Source organism: Macrotis lagotis, chromosome 2 (genome assembly GCF_037893015.1).
Source record: "Macrotis lagotis isolate mMagLag1 chromosome 2, bilby.v1.9.chrom.fasta, whole genome shotgun sequence".
NCBI classification, from domain to species: Eukaryota; Metazoa; Chordata; class Mammalia; order Peramelemorphia; family Peramelidae; genus Macrotis; species Macrotis lagotis.
In genome coordinates this window covers 46,651,388-46,674,234 of record NC_133659.1, presented here as the reverse complement: position 1 = coordinate 46,674,234, position 22,847 = coordinate 46,651,388, and positions in this window count along the sequence as shown.

The following is a 22,847-nucleotide window of genomic DNA, read 5'->3' as shown; positions in this document are numbered from 1 at the left end:
ACAGTTACACAATCCTATAGTTGCTTCTCTTTAGTGAGAAGCTAGCTCTGTAGCTTGGGCCATCTGTGTTTAAGGTTGTGACTACAGATCACAGTATATTTATACTTCCTGCTTTGTTACTTGCCTATAGCCACAGGATTTTGAGGTAGGTAAAAATGATATGCATAATATCTTTAGATCTGTGCCTAAATTGGATTTAAGAGAGGTAGAATTGCACAGTCTTCTGTCTCGCACTGTCTTCTAAAGTCATCCTAGTTCAGTGACGAGACAATAGACAAGATGACTGATGATGGTTAGAGATATGATTGATGACCTTGGTGCCTTCTTTGTCTACATGGTGCAGTGGATAGAGCACCAGCCCTGGAGGATTTGAGTTCCTAACTGGTCTCAGACATTTGAAACCTGGTAACTGTGTGACTTTGGGCACTTAACCCTGACTGTCTCACATTTAGCACCATCTCCAGTCATCCTGATTCATAGCTGATCAGTGGACCCTGATGACTCTGATGGAGAAAATGAAGCTGGAAACTTAACATAGCAACCCCTCACTGAAATACAATTCATTTGCTTGTTATGGTCTTCCTCAAGAATGAAAGACAAGTATGGGGCGACTAGGTGGCATAGTGGATAAAGCACCGGCCCTGGAGTCAGGAATACCTGGGCTCAAATCTGGTCTCAGACACTTAATAATTACCTAGATGTGTGGCCTTGGGCAAGCCACTTAACCCCGTTTGCCTTGCAAAAAAAAAAAAAAAGAATTAAAGACAAAAATCACCTTATCATCATAACTAATCAAGTTAATCCACAGAACATAGTTCCAACATCTTCATGGCTTTTGGAACATTATTCTCATCTTCCCATTCTGTTGCAGAAGGTCTTCAGCTGCTTGGAGGTAAATGCTCCCTTAACTCACTGATGGACTTTGAAATGGTTTACCCCATCTGCCTAAACGGTATATCAGGGTATGGTCACTACACATGCTACAGCTTTTTAGGGCCGCAAGTGAAAGCTTGGTGAATCATGTGAACCACAAAACTGAATGAGTCCTCCTGAAAAGGACTTGCAGCCTTCACACCTGAGGTACGAAACATTCTGTATCTCGTTTATAAAATGTGCCTAGTAAAACAAACCAGATAATATTAAATAATAATAATAATTCTAAGTAAATAAAAATAAGTAAAATGTACACAGACAAGCAAGCATGAAGTATTTACAAAGTAACTTGGAAGTGCAAGGGGAGGGTGCTGATAATTGAAGGCATCAGAGTAAATCGTATTAGGATATCATGTTAGCAGAGCTTTGAAGAGAGCTAGTAATTTGTAGAGGTGGAGCTGAGAAGCCCCAGGCATCAGGGGGAGCAGCCAGTTGCTAAGGCACGAAAGCAGGAAATGGAATGTCACATATGGCATCTAGGGTACTTTGGCAATTATGTAGAACACATGAAAGGAAGTAATATGAAATTAGACTGGAAAGATAGGATGGAGTCATGGTGTGAAGGCCTTCAAGTGGCAGACTGAGAACTTTGTTTTTTACTCTAAAAAAAATAAATAGGCACTAAAGTTTCATAAGCAGGGTCATGGCAGCGACACAGTTATATTGGGATACTGCTTGGAACCAGTTTGGATAATGGATGGACAAGAGGAGAGATCACAGGAAGGGAGACCAATCAGGAAGATATTGCAATAGTTCAGGTGAGTGTGAATGAGGGTCTAACTAGACAGTGTACATAGTGAGAATACATAAATGTGTGTGTGTGTGTGTGTGTGTGTGTGATAGAGAGATATAGATATGTACTGTGTATTCATATATAATAACATATATGTGTATCTGTGTATGCATGTGTTCATGTATATAGATGATCCCCATATTTATTTTTCTCTTGAACTCCAGTCCTAAGTAACCAACTGTCTGTTAGATATTTCTACTTAGATGGCTCAGAGTCATCTCAAACTCAACATATCCCAAACAGAATCAATTATATTCTCCCCCAAATTCAGGGTAATGCTAACCTTCCTCTCCATTCATCACATACCCTCCTTCATAATGTGTACATATTATAATTAAATGTATCTTTATGCATGTGCATATATGTAAATTACTATCCTAAAATTACTATCCATTATAAGAAAATCATTCATTTATATCTACATATCTCTGTGTGTGCACTTTTGAAGACCTGCTCAGTTTAGTATCCTTCAGGAAGATAAATCATATAGAATGTTCCACTATTAGCCATAAAGAATCTCATCAAAGAATCTTAGAGCCAAAAAATCCAAAGGAGAGCTGATCCTGAATAGAAAAATAGAATCCAACAGTTAGTGATAAAAAGGAACCAGATAAGGCCAAGTGGTAGAATCACTTCATTCGACAGATGAAAAAAACTGAGTCCCATAGAAGGTGATAGCCTTGGTCCAATTCACATGAATTGTAAGTGATCAAGTTAAACTTGTATCCCAGATTAGTAAACTTCCTGCTGCTCAGTCCTGCCTTCACTCTGTTTTTTTCTCATTTCCAGGCAGGCTAAGCCTGTGTAATCTCCAGGTTTTCACCAAAACTTGTGTCCATGAATTACATACCAAAAATGGTCATTTTTGAAATAGAATTAGATGTATGTGTTAGAAACACATACCCTTCAGCATTAAGTCTTCCCAATAGTCATGCTTCCCTTTACATAGAAATGTCTCTAAATTTGGGGGAATTCTATGCTTGGAGAAACAATGTAAGATCTTAGTTCTAATTATTTAGAGTAAGAAGTGGATATATTAAGATGTATTAGAGACCATCTAATCTAAGATCATATATGTATGTATGTCTTTAAATATATATATATATATATACATATATATATATATATAGTACACACACTGATATATATATATATATATATATATATATATATATTCATATTTATATATGGAGATCGGGAGAAAGCATCTAGTCCAAGTGAATATTTATGCATATAGATAGATAAATAGCTAGATAGCTAGATAGCTGATAGAGAGATAGATAGATAGATAGATAGATAAATATAGATTTCTCTCACTTTTTTCTTAGACAAAGGTAATTTAATTTGTTATGGTTCTCTTTATCTGTACTGTTGTAAATATGTAATATTTTTTAAGATTAAGAAATTGAGGTATCAATTGCTGAAATGAGTTGTATAAAGACTTCCAACTGTTAGACTCAGTCTGGAAATCCTAAATCAAGAAGTATTATTATTTAAACCATTTTAGGGGGTTGAAAAGGGGGTTTTTGAAGAAAGAAGATCTGTAATTTCAACATTACCCAGAGAACCCAGTGTAGAAAACTCTTCCAATGTGTCAGATTGCCAACTTTCCTGTAATTTATTGTCTTAAACACTAGGAGGTTTAGTGACCTGCCCTAGGTCACACAGTTTTATCAAAGGTAAGACTTGAACTTAGATCTTATTGACTCTAAGGGTTGTTCCCTTTTCCCTAAAATCCACACTAAGGATACCAAATTTTAGAAAACTAGAGAGGGAAAATACCCACCATAATAGAGGATTAAAGCATGGTCTAGTGATTAGGACATTTGAATTAGAATCAGGCAAGTCTGGCTTCATAACTTTCCTCAAATGCTTGCTAGTTATGTGACCCTAGACAAGTCATTCGACCTATGTCTCATTTGCCTCATTTATGAAATGAGGCCAATAGATTTTATGGTCTCTCTAAATTCAAGTTTAGATCTAAAATCTTATGAACTTAATAAAATTAATAATGCTAAGAAATAAGAAACAAAACATGTATGCTATAAGCGTCTCAGGGCAACAGCCAATTTATTTATTTATTTTTATGGCCTTTATGTTACCTAGAATAATGTCTAACTGATATTTCAATATTTCAGACCTGATTTCAGTTGCTTCTCAAAACAGATTATAGATCCTCTACAAATAAACAGGTGACCTTTGAGGCTTGTCAGTTTTCATCATCTTGGACCCAACCTCTTGATGAGTCTTTCCCAACTTTAACCAGGTTGATTCTGGGACATCAGGAACAATCTGTCACTAAGCTATACAGCTCTCATCCACAGAGTTGCCAAGTTTACCTTACTCTAACATAGATTATCCAGATGACTTTCCTACTAAAGAAATATTAGTGGATCTATATTGCCTTTAGGATAAATCATGACTACCCCATTCTGCTATTTTATACCATTTTCAATTTGAATTCAACCTATTTCCACCCCCACCCTCCGGCTGACTAAACCTTACTTCCACTTTGAACTTCATGTCCCAGTGTCCCTCCATCAATCAATCACAAGTATTTATGAAGAGCTTTGTAGTAAATGACCTGATTTGTCATTCTCTGCCCTGAAGATTTCATCTCCCATTTCCATTAGTTCCCACAGTTGAATATGGCCGCTAAGGTCTCTATCTTAATTTCCACCTCTTAGAATAATTAACTCCCTAAAGGACCACCTCCTACAAAAGACCTTTCCTGAGTCCCCCATTTTAAATGTCCTTTACCAATTTCTGTGCCTCTGATTTGGATATATTCTATATTTGCTTCTCTTTATGCACACCCCACCCCACTGGAATCCCCAGGAGAATGCAATCCTTGAAAGCAGGTGGATTGTCTTTCTGTATCTCCATCACTAAACACATTATTTGTCATACAGTTTAACAAATGACTGTGGAACTGAAGGTGAATTAAATGAATTGACTTGATAATGACACCACCTAAATCCTGATTTAGCTAGGTGACTCAGTAGAAAGAGTAGGAAATGAGGAGGTCCTGAGATCAAATCTAGCCTTAACTGGCTAAGACACTTCACTTCGAGTCACCTCCATTGCCTCAACCATAAAATGGGGATGAGAGCCTTGACCTTCCAGAGTTGGTGTGAAGATAAAAGGAGAAAATATTTGTATGTGTGCAGATCCTTAGTAAAGCCTTCATTCTATCCCAAGGATGCTGCCCAATTAGGAAGATGTCTATAGTGAGACACACTATAACAACATCCATCCTTTCTCGCTTTCCCCAACACACCCAGCAGCATAGCTCCCAAAAGAAAATGGAAGAGCCCAGGACCTAAATGCAAAATTAATTCTCCTGACCTTCTCTTCCCCAACAGGGACTTGGCAATGCAGCTTTTAAATCATTGCCCTTGTTCCCCTTGGCTGTTGGCCTCACAGGCTGATAACAGCCAAATACACAGCCCAGGGAGAGGTTCTTCTCCCTCACAGAAGCCAAGCAGGAAAATGAGGCTCATGTGATTCTCCTCCCACCTCACAAATTCCGAACAGTGTTGAACTCACTAAAACCTGGCTGGCCTGAAGCAGTCACATGCCACATTGCCAGTTAAATGCAGAGCGTTGGGCTTTCATCCTTCTACAGAATCTGTTAGGCGAGTTTTCCTCTATATCACAAACCTTGGTTTAAATTTCAAAGCACAAGATAAAAATGACCTTATGCTACATTTGTAGATGTCACTCTGGAACTATCCCAATATGGTTTCCATGGGAACTAATGTACATCAAAGAAGAAAAGGGAGGCAGAAGCAATGAGGTCAAATATGCAGTCCCTACTACCTCTTTTGGTGGGGGTATCCAAATCTGTCCAGTGTTCAATCTGGTTAAATTAGACATGTGCTTTAAAATGTGAGACAACTTTTTTTAACCCAGAATGTAATCAGGATTAATATTATATACATTTTACTCATTTTCTTTTTGCCCAAAGACTCAATTTTGATTTATCAACTACACTAATATCTTCAAAGGCACACACATTTTGTTTTGGGAGAGGGTTAATCCATTTCAATTCTTTAAGACTTCCCGATTTCATCAGTGTGGGTGCTCCATACACTGATGTAATTCACAGCTCTCATTTGGTATGCTAGAGTACAGAGTATTCAAGACTTTTGATGCCAAATATTTCATAAAGTACATCACTGTGTTTGTATTAAATATCTTTTCAACTTTGTAAGCCTGGAACTCCTGAACACATTTGAAATAATATCATCCCATTTTACAGTTGAGGCAGTTAGAAATTAAGTGAATCATCAAAGGTCACATAACTAATAAGCATCTGAAGATGGATTTGAACTCGTGTCTTCCTGCCTACAGATCAAGTGCCCTATGCACATAGTACTACAAAGGAAACTAATTTCTTTGAAATACAGTTATCAAATTGAAGGGATACCCATCAATTGGGGAATGGCTAAACAAATTGTGGTAGATGAATGTGATGGAACACTATTGTTCTATAAGAAATCATAAGGGACAGACTTCAGAATAGCCTGGAAAGACTTCTATAAATTAATGCTGAGTGAAGTGAGCAGAACCAGAAGATTATACACACTAAAAGCAACATGGGGTGGTAATCAATTATGATGGACTTGATCATTTCTACAGTACAATAATCAAATACAAAAGACTTTGATGGAGAATGCTATCCATATCCAGAGAAGGAACTATGGAGTTTAAATGCAGACCAAATTTATTATCTTCAATTTAAAAAAAAAAGATATCTTAAGAATTATGCCATTTTCCCTCTCTGTTTTCCTTCTGTTTAGAAGTGATTCTTCTTCCATATGATGATTAATATGGATCTATACTTAGCATGGTTATAGATATAGAACCTATATTACATTGTTTTCTCTCAGGGAGAGTGGGGAGGGAAGAGAAAGAGGGAGAAAAATGTTAAAAATAAATAGTTGTTGAAAACTATCATTACATGGAGTTGGAAAAATAAATGGATTTTAAAAGAAAGACACTTATCAAAATATTAAAATAAAAATACAAGTTTAAAGGCACCGGGTTATGAACTAAAGAATTATTGAGCCTTTCCCATTTGATTTCAACCTCAGTAGCCTTTCCATTATACCACATAGAATGGAAAGACTCAGAAAAAAGTACTTCGAAAGATATTGTTACTAACAGAAATAACTTTCAATGTTCAGGCCTATTAATAGTTTGTGAAAATAACAAAGGGGAAAAGACTTGAATTGGGGACTAAATCAGGAACTGAAAAGAATACTTGAAAGTGAATTATAAGATCTCAGAGAACATACCAATAAAGAGCAAATGAAATGGAGAGAGTAAATAAAGAATTAGAAAAGAGATTTTTCTTTTTTAAAGCTAAAGTAAAATAAAAAAAAAAATAAGTGCGTCTAGGGATAAAGCACAAAGAATGATTTAAGTGAGGGGAAAGGCTTTTTAACCTTTTTAAAGCTTTGAAAACATAAGCATGCCTTTTAAGACTGTCACCATTCTGACTAGTGGTTGGAAATCATCAAGACTGACTGCTCTCTTTTCCTATGATCCTCAGACCATTGGCTAATGTTTTCTTTTCTATAATTTTAAAGTAAAACCATTTTTTTCAGTGTCCTTAAAATACTTACTGAGTATCCATGGGTTTACTCAGCTTGGGCTAATCCAGGCTTTTCAGTGAATATCTTCTCCTACTTATGGATTCTTTGACATAGATCCCAGAATCTGAATCACAGAATCTAAGAGTTGAAAGGGATTTTGGTGGTCATCATGGACAACTCTTTCAGGAAAGGGATCTTTACCATAACATACCCAACAAATATGAAACAGTCAGTGGCTGACTTGAGTTCAAAAACCACCTGAGATATTTTCTAACTGTGTGACCCTGGGTAAGTCTCTTATCTCTCACTGCCTGATAATGGATCTAGTGGATCCATTGAAGAAGAAAATGGCAAACAATTCCAGGATCTTTGCTAAGAAAACTCTAAATTCAGTTCTAAATGATCAGCTGCAAGTGAACAACAAATCTAAAAAAGTGCTCATCCTACCTCAGCTTGAAGATCTTCAAGGACCAGCAACCCACCCCTTCTGGAGGATGCCCATTCTACTTTTGGGCAGCTTTTATCATGAAAAAAAATCTTTCCTTACATCAAGCCCAACTTCATCTCTTTTGTAATATTTCCTCATCATTCTTGGGACCAAATGGGATAAAGCTACTCTCTTTTCCCCGTGAGCAGCCCTTCACATCCTTGAAGATAGCTACCATATCATCCTTAAATCTTTTCTTCTTCAGTCAAGTGAAGTCAGCAAGCATTTATGAAGCAACTGCCATGCTGATTACTAGTATTACAAAGAAAGGCAAGATTCGATTCAATTTCCTGTCCTCAAGGAGCTCACAATCCAATGAGGGTGAGAACATGCAAAAAAAAAATCAAATAGATGTACAAACAAGATATACATTAGAATAAAAAAGTGTAAATAATCTCAGTGGAAAGGCCCTAGCACCAGGAAAGTTTTCTTGAAAAATATGGGATTTTAGCAGAAACTTGAAACAAACTAGGCAATGGAAATGGGGAAGAAGAACATTCTAGGCATGGGAATGCAGTGGAGGGAAGATAACCAATGAAAATGCATTGAGTTAGAATCTGAAGTATTTTGTTTGAGAAAAAGAGTACAGTGTCAATGGATGAAAGAGTACCTGAGAGAGGATGTAAAGTATGAGAAAACAAGAAAGGTAGGGTGGGCTCAGGTTAAGAGGAGCTTTGAATGACAGACAAAAGATTTTGTATTTGATTTTGTAATTGATAAAGAGCCACTGTAAAGAGAGGTGACATGGGGCGGCTAGGTGGCACAGTGGATAGAGCACCGGCCCTAGAATCAGGAGTACCTGAGTTCTGGCCTCAGACACTTAATAATTACCTAGCTGTGTGGTCTTGGGCATGCCGCTTAATCCCATTTGCCTAAAAAGAAAGAGAGAGAGAGGTGAAATGATTTGACTTGCACTTTAGAAAGACACATTTGATTAATGAAAACTGAGAGTAGTGAATGGGTCATCAAGAAATTGCAGTAGTTCACCCATGAAAAAATGAAGGTTTGAACAAAGTATTGTGGCAATGTCAGAGGAGATAGAGGGGCATTTATAAAAGATGTAAAGTTGGACTTCAAAGGACCTGACAATAGAATGGGGGAGCAGTGGAGGATGAAAAAGAGTAAGGAATCCAGAACAGCTTTTAGGTTGCAAGTTTGGGGGAGTGAGAGAATGATAGTAGCCTCAAAAAATAACAAAGTTGGGAACAGGAGAGGGTTTGGGAAGAAAGATAATGAATTCAGTTTCAGTTTCAGTTTATATTATGTTCTTCATGGATACTCAATTTGAACTATCCAGTAGGTGAGAGGTTCAAGTCTGTAGGTTAGGAGAGAGATTAGAACTGGATAAATAAATTTCTTATGCCTTCAGTTGAAGTTTATTTGACTTGGATTCCTTTCAGGTCTTTCATTCTATAGATATTATCCTTCTCCAGAGGACAAATCAATGTTATTTTTAATCTTTGGTGCCCATAACCAAAGACAATAGTAGGGATGAAAGTTGAATAAAGCAGAGTACAACAGTATACTACTTGGTCCCTTTCTTGCTAAACACTGGTTTCAAGTAAATAATAAAAATGATTCACAGGAGAGAGTTGAGAAGAAGAGAAAGTCAAAGTCAGTATGGTAATGTCCTTTGTGTGTCTCACTGTTTCTCAATTTTAGTTTCTATATTAATCAGGATCCTTGAAGGCAACAATTGTATCATTTCATGTTCATACCTCTAACACCTACCAAAATACTTGGCATACATTAGGAGATTAAAGAATATTTTTCAATGGGAGTTTGTTCACATATATGTAACATATATGTATATATATAACATACAGGTGTGTATGTATAGATTTATATACTATATAACTCATTCATATATTAAGAACTGTTTGGAACATACATGTATTTGATTATATATATGTATGTACACAATATATAACATTTATGACATAAAGAATATATTACATATAGACTGTATTAAGAGTATAGAATATACACTTAATGTAATATTCAATGTATACAAGTTTATTACATATTATATGTTAATAATTCTTGAATGAGTAATGGAAGACTCTAAGGTCACTGGTGTTTTCATGAGAAGGTGAGTGAGATGTAAAACAATATCACAACAGTTAAAGTTTCTGAGGTCCTGAGAAGCTGAACAAACTTCCCTCAGTTAAACTTAAGTCATTACTTTTTTACAACATACTCCTTTGGAGAAAATTTAGCCATTCCCGAGTACACAAAGAAACTTAAACAATGTAAACAGAGATGCTTTTTATGGGCATCACAGACAATTAAGACCATAACACCCAATCTCTTAGAAGGGAACGTTAGTTTCCTGATCATTTTGAACCTCCATTTCTCCGTGTATTTTCATTCCACAAGTCTCTCTGCTTAATAACTTCAAACTGATAGACTGGGAATATTCAGTGTTCAATCGCCCTCAAAATTTCTAATTTCTTACCTGTGGTGAAGTGACCTTGCAGCTATACAAAGAATTCGCCTTTAAAACACATGGAGTAGAAAAAAAGGCATTGTTTCTCATTTGTTAGCAGGATTGGAATGTGCCCTGTGACATGTTATCAACTGGTTTAGCTTGGTTGTTTATCTTTATTTTAGCAATCAAGTATAAGGAAAATATCTCTTATTTTATTAGCATAGAGCTTCCAATGGGGACCTTTCCAACAACATAAATTTCTCATAGGGTCTTAAGTGTTAAGTCGGAAAGGAACTTTAGAGATCTTTGTTTCCAGCTTCCTCATTTTGTAGATGAGGAAACTGAGGAATTGAAGCCTAGCAAGATGTAACTTGTGTGTCTGATGGGCTTCACACAGGCAAGAAGTAACAAAATCAGATGTGAAGGCAGGTCATCTGAATCCAAATATATAGCTCTTTCCACTACACTTTCTCGTAATTACTCAGCTTATGTCAGAGGTACAATTAGACCCTAGTATTCCTGACTTCAAAATTATAGATAATGCCTATATCAATGTTAAGCATCCATAGAAATGGTCAAAATATGTTCGATGAAATGACAACTGAATGAAACTGGATCATCTCAAAAGCATCAAAGATCATTAGAAGAAAGAAATCTTGGTGTCATCTGTTATTGCTATAAGCATAAGCCAAAATGCCAAATCTTTTGAACTGTATCTTGAGATTTAATTTATTTTGCCTTCTGACCATCTTTTTAACTGATTTATTTCTATTGATGTCAATACTATCCTTCCAGCCACTGAAGCTTGGGACTTTTGGGATGTCTTTGCTTCCTATCTACTCTAAAGTTTCTCATCAATCTGCTTCATCCTACATAGTGCTGCCAAAAAAACTACTTCCCAGAAGTGTTATGAAAATCAATTAAGCGATCAAAATGAATTTATTAAATGTTACTAATAACCAGACAGGAGCAGGTAAATGTCACAGTAGATAGAGCACTGGCCCTGGAGTCAGGAAGACCTGAACTCAGGTCTTAGAACTTCTAGTTGTTCACCCTGGGCAAGTAACTTAACCACATTTACTTCAGTTTTTTTATATTTGAAATGAGCTGGAGAAGAAAATGATATATCACTTCCATATCTTTGCCAAGAAAACTCTAAATTGGGTCACAGGGAGTAGTACAATACTGAAACAAATGAATAACACTAGCCAGGCAGGATGTTTGACACTGGAAAAACAATGAATATGGTCAAACAATTTTAGCCTTCATGAAATTTACATTATTTGGGGGAAGATAGCACAGCATATATATAAATATATATATATATGTGTATATATATATATATAAAATCTGTGTACATATATATATATATGAAATATAAACAAAATACAAGATGATTAGTAGAAGAAGATATTACCAACTTGTGGTGGAGGATGAGAATGAGGAAAAAAAACTTATGTAGAAGATGATACTTTAGGTAAGTCTTAAAGGGATCCAGGGATTCTAATCAATCAATTTGTATAAGTCCAAAGGGGGAAATGAGGAAAGATTCCCTTTTCATATTTCACATGATATATGCATATCACAAATGAGATAATGTGTCTGAAGTGCCTTGTAAACCTTTAATTATTATATAAATTCAGTGATTATAATTATTACTAGATGAACAAGACTGCATGTCAGTTCCTTTTGGTGCCTCTTGAGTCCTGATTGGATTACAGTCATCATGCATTTAATTTCTAATTCCCCAGAAGAAAAAAAAAAACTTATGAAGGTTTCATCCACCCCTCCACCTTTCTGTCACAATCAGAAATCTTTTTACCTTGTATCCTGAGGGACCCTGCTATTTGGGAATTACAGAATCTCAAGGTCAAGTCAAGTTCCATCCCTAAATGTATGGTTTTGTGTCCAACTGGACCGCCAATTGGTTGGCCTTGTCTTAACATGGACACTCACCAGCACGGCAATTAGGCATTTTTCCATCCGGAACAAGCATGAAATGTACCCTCAGTTGAGCAGATTGGGATAAAGACCTCACAGTACTAGGATGACTAGTAGGAATGTTTGCACTAATTGTTCTTCTCAAGTAGGTACTTAAAAGACAGCAAGTACTCCAGTCTCCTCCAAATTCCACACTAGTGTGATGTGCTGCTCACTTGACCCTTGATAGACTTTAAATAATCCCTTACTAAGGCTTAACACAAGAGAATGGACCACCACAAAATAACCCTGAAGTGCAATCTTACATTTAAAAATCAGTATATTCTGCAGCTTTTTTGTTGCATTGTCATAGGAAGGGACCTCAGTGATTTGTCCTAATTATGAGAGGCATTATAGATACATGTCTCTGTTTTACATTCTCTTATGCCAAGATTTCTAGATACTCTTGCCATGAGTTGGGTCATACAGTATTACTCTGATTGTGGCTTCTAATGTCTGGTATAAATATATTCCCTTTGTGAATATTCCTTTAAGCTGAAGTATAAAAAACATGATTCTTCACTTTTTTTCTCTTTCTTTAACAGAAGCAGCTGTGAAGTCATAATTGCATTCACTTTTCACATGGGCAACAGGTGAAGTTCTTGTTTTTGTTTGCTTGGGGGTTTTTTGTATTCAGAATCCTCCAAGAATAAATAAAATCCATGCTAACCTGGAAGAGTTGTTCTGCCACTCCATCTAGGATTTTACAGTTTCTCAATCCCTAAAGTATTGACTCATAAATACTTTTGTGTTGAGAGAAACAGAGAAAGGGAGGAGGAGGAGGGGGAGGAGGCGGAGGAGGAAGGAGAGAGAGAGAAAGAGAGAGAGAGAGAGAGAGAGAGAGAGAGAGAGAGAGAGAGAGAGAGAGAGAGAGAGAGAGAGAGAGGAGGGAAGAAGGCATGAAGAAGAAGAAGAAAGAAAGAAAGAGAAAGAGAGTGAGAATGAAGAGAGAAAGAAAGAAGAAAGAAAGAGAGGAAAAAAAGAAGAAATGAAAAGGGAAAAGAAACACAGAAAGAAAGAAAAAGAAAAGAGAGAAATAAAAGAAGGAAGGAGGGAGGGAGGCAAAGAAGGAAAGCAAAAAGAAATGCACTTATTAATATGTTATTAAAATTCTTCATGTATATGAAAAATGACAAATAAATAAACTAAAAAATCTCATGAGTGTGGATCTGCTAAAACAAAACATCAGCAAATGTATGTTTATAGCTAAAAAAATCACTGGCCTTTAATAACTCGTGATTATAATTGTTGGCTAATTGGTGTCATAGATTACTTAGGATCGAATTGTAATTCTTATTAGATGATGGGATTTTAAATCTTGTCTTTAATTGCCACATCATTTGCTGGGCTAAGAGCCTTTTCTTTTCACACGGAAGATCTTGTGTAATGAATTGTACACTTCTATATTTAGAACCTCTATCAGACAATGCAGAAGAATGATTCATGGGAGGAGCCGTTGATCTTGGAGAGAAAAGTTATAGGTAGTTTTGCTTATAAATAAGTCAACTTCGCTTGGTCCAATTTGGCTGCGAGCCAAAAACATTAATGATCCTGATTCTGCTCCACACAGACCTTCAGAAAGGTCAGAATGGGGGTACATTATTTATGTTTTATGGGAAGATGTATTTAATGTTTGTTTGTAAATCCATTTGGATAATAACATTGATTTTAACGGGCTGATAGATGTATTTGTCTTTTAATGTCCATTATAATAACGATCGCCTAGAGCCTATGAAATATTCAACATTTACTTGTTGATTAGTCTGATTTTATTCATTGTTGGAAGTCTGGGTTAAGTAAAGTTTCCAAAGGCACGAACTTCTCTACCAAATGCTCTACCTATTACTTCAAGCATTATGGGACATTTCAACTTTGGAGTTGAAATGAACCTTAAAGACCCCCTAAAATAAATCCCTTTGGTTATAGATTAGGAAATTGAGACCCAAAATCACATGGGTGGTTGGTGACAAATAATGACTTGAAGTCAAGCCCTCTGATTACAAACTTAGTAGACTTCATTTTACTAGAATGAATTTGAATAGGTCGCAAAATTAGGATTTTGACTTCCTGAAGAACAATTCAATTTACTTCAATAAGTATTTAAGTGTACTGTGTGACTAGTAGCATGACAAAGATAATGGATAGTGAGCTTCTATCACAAAGACCTAGCTTAGGTGCTTTTTAAAAAAGACTTATCACAAACAAGTTTCTCAGACTCAGGAACTCAAAAAACTTATTATAGGATTATAAGTGACAAATTAATTTGCCAGTTTGGCATCACTGGAAAAGGAGATCATATTGAGGCTTCCATATAAATGATATCAAAAGTTCATACAGCTTTCTCCACTCCCATAATACATAAAGTATAGTAAGGGTAGCTGGATGATACAGGGGAACTGAGTCCTGAACTTGAAGTCAAAAAGACTAGAGTTCAAATCTGATTTCATAGACTTTTCACATATGTAACCTATACAAGTCATGTTAAAAAAACCTGCTTCTGCTTACTCATCTGTAAAAATGGATGTTTTAATAGCATCTGTCTCCAAGGTTGTGATGAGATAATATTTTAAGGGCTTTGCTATAATTATTATTAGGCACTGATGATACAAAGATTATCAAACAGTCCTTCCTTGACCTCATGGAAGGCAAGAGGAGAGGGAACAATAACTTATTGTCTTTTATGTGTGAGGGACAGTATGAAACATTTTAAATGGAACAAATAGTCTAATGAGAAAGTTTTAAAAAATGACATCACACAGTAATATTCACCAGACAATAGGATGCTTAATAAAAGACTCCCATTCTTTCATTTATAAATAATAGGGAAAGTAGGGAAAGAGGGAAAACATCAAAAATGCAACATATTAGTCCAAGTCTCCTATAGGAGATAACATCTGAATGGCAAAGATTTGGTGGTTGATGAAGTCTGTCACTGGATGATCCTACTGATTTCTTCCTTTTTAAAAGGTTTTTAATATTTTATTTTCCCCAATTACATGCAAAAATAATCTTAATGTACTTTTAAAACTTTCAAATCCAAATCCTCCCTCTCTACTCCTTATTAAGAAAGCAAACAATTCAATATTTACATGTGTGGTATATATTCTTGTGTAGCATAAACCTATATATAAAATATCAATACACATTTAATATATTCATATTATAAATATTAATGTATCAATAATATATAATTACATATTATATAGAGATAAACCTATATATGCATAGTCTGCAAAAATTTCCATAATGGTCATGTTATAAAAGAAATCATAGAAGGAAAAATCCTCAAAAGCAAAGTAAAAAAATATACTTCGATCTAATTTCTGAGACAAAGAACCATTTGCTGAGAATTTTGTTGATTAAACAGATAGACTGTCTCATTCTTTGCAGAGTCAAAGTCCACATTAGTGACCAGGATTAGTGACCAAACCTTACCCCCAATAAAGAAAGTATGGTCAATAATACGAAAAAGCAATTATCTTGGAAAATTTTGGAATGTACCTTCTCAGTAAAGACTTTAACCAGAGATATAAAAATTTGAGAGTATTTATTTTAAGAGGGGAGAGAGGGTTCTTTGAATTTCTCCTTAGGATTCCATTTATATTAGAAAGAATTCCACAGATAGAGTTTGAACTTGTGAAAAATATATTCATGCTATTTTTTGAAAATTTTCTTTCTGGAAAAACTTTACTTTTATATTACTTTATAATTAAATAGGTCTTTGTATAAACATTATTAAAAACTAGAAGCACTTGGGATCCTGGGACATTTAACCTTGACAATAATCAGCTAACACTGATTTTAGAAAAAAATTCAATATTTTGTCAAGAGAGAAAGAGACAATGAATGGTTATGGGCCCCTGATGAGGAGGACTTCCAAACTGTTTTAATAATGAATGTACATGGCAACCAATGATATCAGGAGGCAATGATTGCTATCAGTTATGGTCCAAAAAATGGATTATACAGCAGTGCTTCAGTGGGTAAGACGTAATCACACAGAGGAAACATATGAATAGAAGAAATATGGTACCTTCAAAACCAAACTGAGTAAAAAGCCCATAGTCTGCATATCAATAATGCTCTCCAGTTGGAAGCAAAAAGCTAGAGATGCAATTAAGAATGTTTGTGCTTTGGTCAAGAACAGAGGACAACTAAGGGAAAGAGAGCTTACCAAAGACCTGATAGTCAGGAAAATGAAAAATTTCCCAGAAACCTGTTAGTTGTTATGTGGCTAAAGGACTCGGAGAAAGGGGTTCATCCACCGAAAAAGAGGTTTGTGGTGAGGATCCTAGAAAAAAGTTAAGGATCCTAAGGGTCAAGAGGGAGGAAAGGATATTTATTGGCCATGAAGGATAGATGGCATATTGTTCAATGCCAAACTGCTAATCTATGTCAGAGTTAGGATTTGAACTTTTGTCCTTTTATTGTTAGTGTTTTCTGACAAGCATACTAATTCCAAATCAACTGTCTGGTCCTACTGCATTATTTTGTTTCCATGACCCAGTTATTACAAATGGGTAGAGATTCAAAGAAACAGAAGGAAGAAAAAAGCATGTTCCAGGCTTAGGTGGCAGCTTGTATAGAAACATGGAGGCAGATGATAAAATCTTGTAGCCTGATTCATAGGTTTGTCTGTTTGATTAGAATATGAGACTTAAAGGAGAGTAATATAAAATCAGTGTAGAAAGGATAGACCAGAACTAGATTGTGAACAGTTTTAAATACCCAAGAAAAGAGTTTGTTTTCTACCTTTAATGAAAGAAGCTTCTTGAGTAGAACAGTGCCCGGATCATACCTGCACTTCAGAAATTACAATGTGGTACAAATGAATTAGAGAAAGGAAAGGTAAGAAATAGGCAATCTGATTAGGAAGCTTTTCCCAAATTCAAGCAAGAAAAGCTGAGGACCAGGAGCTAGGCGGCATATAAGAATGCATAAATACATTTTTTTTTTCTGGAGCTTCTATCAATAGCACTTGGCACTGGATTGAACATGGGTTGGACATGGGACAAGTTGCTGGGGGTGGGGCTGGAGGAGCAAGATGGAAGGTAAATCTAAGATTCCCTTTCTTTGATTTGGTTCCTTTCAATCCAACAAGCATGCATTAAACATTGCTCCCCTAAGGTTCTCAAAGGCATTTTTCCTTTACTTTTGGGAAAATGCAATTTCTTTGCTGGATCTTAGTTTCTCAAGAAAATCATGGCTCAATTTTAATGCCAGGATAATAATAGTTATCATTTACATAGAATTTTGGAGATTTGAAACCTGAGACTGAGAGAGGCCAGCTGTCTTCTCTGGGGTCACACCATCAGTTGATAAGCATTCTATTAAATGTTCCAGACACTATGCTAAACACTGGGGATATTTAAAAATAGGCAAAAGACATTCCCTGCTCCCAAGAAGCTTATAGTCTAAGGGAAGAGATAGACACACAATAACTATGTACAAAAATAGACATATATACTGGACAAATTAGGGTAATGTTGGGGGAGAAGCACAAAAATTAAGGAGTACTGGGAAAGGTTTCTTGAAGAAGGTGGGACTTTAGCTGAGACTTGAATTAAAACCAGAGGATGTAGATGAGGAGAAAAAGAGCTCCAGGTACAATGAAGTCAAGCGAAAATGCCCAGTGTGGGGAGATGAGGAACAGCAAGAAGACTTGTGTCACTAGATAATAGAACATATGGTGGCGTGAAAAGATATAAAGAGAATAGAAATGTAGGGGGGTTATGAAAAAGAATTGAATGCCAAATAAAGCATTTTACATTTGATTCTTAAGGCAATGGTGAGTCATTGCAGTTAATTGAATGGTAATGGGAGAGAGAGAGACAAGGTCAGATTTGCACTTTGAGAAAGTCAGTTGGCAGGTGAGTGATGGGAAGGGGATAAATTGGTGTCTGGAAATACTTACATGATTAGGAGTCCCATGTCCAATCCACTGCTGAGTGATATTGATAGAACCTCCAGAAAAGTTGTTCCATTGGCCCTTTTCCTCTACTAACATGGCAACCAGTCACTTAATAAGATTGGGACACCTATTTTCCTGACTTTAGGTCCAACACTCACTAAATCTGATGGCAACAAGTTAAGAACACAATGTTTTCTGAAGAAGTAAATATTAATACTTTGCAAAAGGCAATGGACTGTTCACCACTGAGGGGAGGGGGTGGGAAGGGAACGTGAAAGGAAATTTTGTAACTTAAAAATATACATGTGCATATGGACGAAAAAATAAAAACAAATTTTTTTTAAAAAGGCAATGGGGAGGCATATGATGGATGTAAACAGGATGCAACCTATGACTAAAGATGAAATCAGAATAACAAGAGAAAAAGAAGACATCAAGGGGTATAATGACAGGAAGAGATAGATAATGATCACAATTCAAGGGTTGGGAAGAACAGGTGGAGAGGCAGAGGGTTTCACTGAAATCATTCTAGTGTTAAGAGAACTTGAGAAAGGTCTCTGGTATATCAAACTAAGGTTTGACTTTATGCAATTGTGTGAATTATGTAAGAACATGGACTAAATGTCTTATGGGATGCAAAGACATAGGGACTATGAACTACTTAAAGGCAGTTAGGTGGTACAGTGGAGAAACTGTAAGAACTGGGGTAAAGAATATTCATCTTCCTGAATTCAAATCCAGGATTAGAATTTCCTAGCAGAGTAAATCATTTAACCCTGTTTCCCTCAGTATTCTTATCAGTAAAATAAGCTGGAGAAAGAAAAAGCAAACCATTCCACATTTCTTTGCAAAGAAAACCTCAAATGGGATCGCAGAGAGTTGGACAGGAATGAAAAATGAACCAACAATCAATCCCAAAAATACATCTTTGTTAATAATATCATTGAATGGTTTATAGAAAGTTCAGATTGAATTCCCTAATACTAAACTCAAAAGACACATGTGGTCACCACCAACTCCTACAACAGAGAAAAGTGGTTTAGGAGCCTTAAAGGGCAATAGGAGCTTGATGATCACCTACCATCTTCTATATCAGGGGGGCAACATCCTTCCTTCCTTCCTTCCTTCCTTCCTTCCTTCCTTCCTTCCTTCCTCCCTCCCCTCCTTCCTTCCTTTCTAAAACCCTGGAGTTTAAGAGACATGGAGAAAGTATCTTAGGTAAAATTTGAAATCAGGTCTTTCTGATGCCAAGTCCAATACTACTAACTGCCTCAAGTTTTACTGGGGCCCCAGGGCAAGAGATGGAATGCTAGATGGGAAGTGGAGGTTGGAAGGAAGGAATCTGGCAAGGAGATGTTCAAGGAGCATAAATAAGAGAGGTCTGGGCAAATGCTCACAAATCAGAAGCCCATGATCATAACATGGGGACATTACTAAACTATCTCTATAGTCATACCACTTCCAAGATAGTTATCATCTAACTCTATATACATCATAGTCAAGTTCGTGTAAGATTCAATGATTCACAACTTCTTAAAAAAACACTAAAATACCCTGAGCTAGTACTCTCTCTCTTGTTTGAAGAACTCCACAACTCTACAGAGGTAAGTGATTGAGTCTCCAATTCAGTTGTGACATTTTGAAGAGTGTCCTTTCATTCACTAAATCTCCATTGAGTCAACTCAAGGGGAAGTGAAGAACAGTGACATTTTGATAATCAAGTTGCCAAATCCTCTTCCCCCCTCAAAAAAAAAACCTGTCTTTGCATGAAAAAATCCAGGATACTGTATGATAGATGTTTTTTGACTTAAAATTATGTCAGTGTCTTACAGTTTGAATGAACAGATATGTACAAAATATAAGTATCCAAATAATTTGATGTAATTTATCTAATCAAAGAATATAGAATAGATTTAATTCTATCCCATGCCATTCCATTAAACAAACATTGTATTAAGTACATTTTATATGTGAAGTACTATATCTATATCAGCCTTGCTGGGTAGTTGATTCTTGGCTGCATTCTAAGCTCTTTTGCCTTCCAGTATACATAAATATATGTAAAGTAGTATATCCTGTACACATCCTATAAACTTAGGATATAGTCTAAAAGGTAACCGTGCACCTTCAAGAAGCTTACATTTTCATTAGGTGAGGGTATATATGATTTAGATTCAAATGAGTAAATACAAAGTCATCCAAGTCATTTCAAAATAAAGAAAAAATCAGCAAAAGGTGTATGTTGGGAGGAGGGTGGAACTGGAAAAATAAATGATATAGCAAGTGGCAAAAGAGTTTTGTTTTTAATGAAGTGAGGGATTCAGAGTTCTAGAGAGTATAGGTATACTTCAGACAGATGGAAAAATCAGTGCAAAGACATTGAAGTGGAAATGTCTATAAAACACTGTGATATAAAGAGTCAGAAGTTCTGAATCCAAACCTTAAATCTGCATAATAATAATGGGCAAGTCATTTAACCTTGGTAAGTGGATAGAGTAGATGACAGAGTCAGAAAAGGTCAACTTTCTGAGTTCAAATCTGACTTCTGACACTACCTGTGTAACTCTGGGAAAGTCACCTAACCCTATTGGGTCCAATCTCCTTAACTCTAAAATTAACTAGAGAAGGAAATGATAAACTACTCTAAGGTCTTTGCCAAGACAACCCCAAATGGAGTCATGAAGATCTGGACACAATTGAACAAATTTTTGAACATCTAGGTGAGGTAAGTGATGTTATCTAAATGGGATGACCATGCTTAGTCCTAATCCTTAGTCCTGTTTGCAGATTTGGGAGATACTTGGTTGAAATATTGTCTATACATAGCTGATGAATTAGATAGTACTACTAAACAGCATTTATCTTCTTTTTATTTTATTCTTTGCTATAAGGGATGAATCTTTGAAAGGGGAAGTGAGGGATAATACAGTTGTAATTGAAGGGTACATGACTATAACTTAATATGAAGTAAAATCAAAGATTATTACATTTTTTTTAATGAGCAAGAGGAATAAGTGACTTTCAAGATTCTTTACAAATCTTATTCTATGTTTGTTGATAAGAACTCCATAAGTATAGTGGGAGGAGTTAGTAGACCATTTTGGCACAGAATGAATTATGGAGAATAATGTACAGCAAAATTACAAAGGTAGAGAAGAACCATATAGTGAAGGGCATACTAAAGGCCAAACTGAAGATTTTTAATTCTTTGCTAAAAGCAAAAGTTGATCACTAAAGATTTTTGAATAGACAAGTGACATGATCATTGATCTGCTTTAGGAATATCAATTTACTAAATGAGAAGATGAATTTGAGGAAGGAGAGACCAGAATCAGGAAGTCTAATTAAAAAGTGATTCCAGATTTTAGTCAGGAGGTACTGGGCACTAAAGTCTAGGTAAAAACTACATAAGTAGACATTAGTTTTATTAAAGGGATGCTGTGGTGAAAGACTACCCAATGGTTGTTTAATTGATATGTATTTTAAGAGACTGGGAAGCATCATGAACAATTTTGAGTTTGTAATCTTGGATGATAAGAGGAGCTTTGAATAAAGGATGGATTTGGAAATGGGATGATTTAATATGTCCCATTTGGAAAATACTGAGTTTGAAATAATTATTGAACCCCTATGTGGAAAAGAACCCTATGTGGATCGATAGATTTGGAAGATATCAAATGATAATTAAATCCACAATAACTGATAGATCCTCAAGTGAAACATGAGTGGGACAGAGACTGGGGGAAGCTAACACTTGGTGAGTAGGAATAAAATGATGATCCAACAAGGAATTTAGATAAGAAATGAGGAATTGTGAGTCAGGAGAGAGAGAGAGAGTGTGTGTGAGAGAGAGAGAGAGAGAGAGAGAGAGAGAGAGAGAGAGAGAGAGAGAGAGAGAGACAGAGACAGAGACAGAGAGAGAGAGAGAGAGAGAGAGAGAGAGAGAGAGAGAGAGAGAGAGAGTGTCTGTGTTATGACAGCCAAAGGAAAGACTTTTCCAGGAGGAAAGGATAAGCCATAGAGTCAAAAGCTGAATGAAAGTTCAAGAAAGAAGCTTGAGAAAAGGCCTTTTGACTTAGCAGAGAAGAAATTTTGGTATTTTGGACAGAATGGTTTCACTCAGACAGAGGGATCAGAAGTCTAATTGCAAGGTATTGAGACAAAAGCAGAAGGTGAGGAAGTAGACTGGTTTGGCCATCAAATTACATTACAGAATTACATGTCTAGAGGGAGAAGGAAACTCGGAGGTCATCTAGTCCAACTCTTTCCTTTTAAAGATAAGGCAATTAAGCTTTAGTGAATGCAAGCATTTTGCCCAAGGTCAAACAGGTAGTATAAAGGGTGAGCCACAATTCAAACCTAAGTCCTTCTGACTTCAAATTCAACATGATTTCCACTCTACCATGCTGTAGCTAATTTGGATGCTTTTTACTCAGAATGGAAGGGGTAGGAATTTACCTGTGATCTTTAAATTATCACGAGAGAAACATTTAATTAAATGCATAAAGATAAAAAAGAGTTTTTCCTTTTTGTTGAGTTGATCCCATTACAATTGTGTTTATCTGTTTTTATAATAAAGTCTGTGAGGGGAAAATATTGGAGAAATAATCCTTCTCCAGACCTGTGTTTTTGACTATTCAAAAAATCCTTTAAATAAAATATAGTATTGAGGCTGTGTTCTGCATGCCAAAACTACATCAGTGTTGAGC